Consider the following 1,280-nt stretch of genomic DNA (forward strand, 5'->3'; position numbering starts at 1 on the left):
CCATTGGCACTTATGACCGCCCCAACATTCATGGTCATAGATTGGGAATCAGAGCACCAGCTGTAGCAGCCAACAACTTTGAGATCAAATCAGGACTCCTCAACGTGATCGAGAACAACAAGTATCATAGCTTGGCTCTAGAGGACCCATTTGATCACTTGGACAGGTTCGACAGCTACTATGGGTTGTCAAAAACCAATGGTGTGTCTGAGGATGCCTTAAAGCTGAAGTTATTCCCTTTCTCTCTGGGGGATAAGGCAAGACAGTGGGAGAAGTCTCTACCAAGCGACTCAATCACCACTTGGGATGACTGTAAGAAAGCTTTCTTGGAGAAGTTCTTCTCTACTTCAAGAACTGCTAAGCTGAGAAATGAGATCTGCAGCTTTCAATAGAAAGGCTTGGAAGGATTCAGTGAAGCCTGGGAGAGATTCAAAGGCTACCAAGCTCAATGCCCTCATCATGGATTCTCTAAGGAAAGCCTGCTGAGCACATTCTACTGAGGAGCTCTTCCTAAGTACAGAGCCAGATTGGATACAGCTACCAATGGGTTCTTCTTGGGAAGAACAGAGGAGGATGCAAAGCAGTTGGTAGACAACATGGTCAAGAGTGATGCAGTCTACAGTGGAGACCACGACAGAGGCAGTCGAACAGATGACAAGCAGACGAGCAAGGAGTTAAAGTCTCTCCAGGATAAGATTAATAATCTCATTGCTGATAAGGCCACCCAGGAGCAGCTGCACTTTGTTGGTAACCCAAACAAAGAAGCCACACCTATTGTCCAGGAAGTTGATGGTTTGGAAGGGCAAGAAGAGCTGTGCTTCATCAACAACAATGGTAGCTGGTACAAGAAAGAGCCAAACTTTCAGTACAACAACTACCAACAGAGATCTTACCACAACAACCAACAGAGTGGTTATCAGCCTCGGAATAACCAGCAAGGCAGCTATCAGCCTCAATAAAACCCTCCTCCTGGTTTCAACACCAAAGGACAACAACCTGCCCCACAACAACCTACTACTTCTACCTCTACTCCTCAAGTCAGTAGCACTGATGCCCTACTAAAACAAATCTTGGAGTCTCAGACAAGAAGTGAGAAGCATGTTGGCTATGAGTTGAAGAACCTTCACTCAAAGATTGATGGAAGCTACAATAAGCTCAACAACAAGTTCAAAACTAAAGAGGTGATAAAGGTGATCATTGGACGAACAGTGCATGGGAGCGACACCGTGAAGTCGCTGTGACACCCTTTCAGAGCGACACCCCGATGTCGCTCGCGCCTC

The sequence above is a fragment of the Brassica oleracea genome, chromosome C9 (assembly GCF_000695525.1).
Source record: "Brassica oleracea var. oleracea cultivar TO1000 chromosome C9, BOL, whole genome shotgun sequence".
In the NCBI taxonomy this organism is placed as follows: domain Eukaryota; kingdom Viridiplantae; phylum Streptophyta; class Magnoliopsida; order Brassicales; family Brassicaceae; genus Brassica; species Brassica oleracea.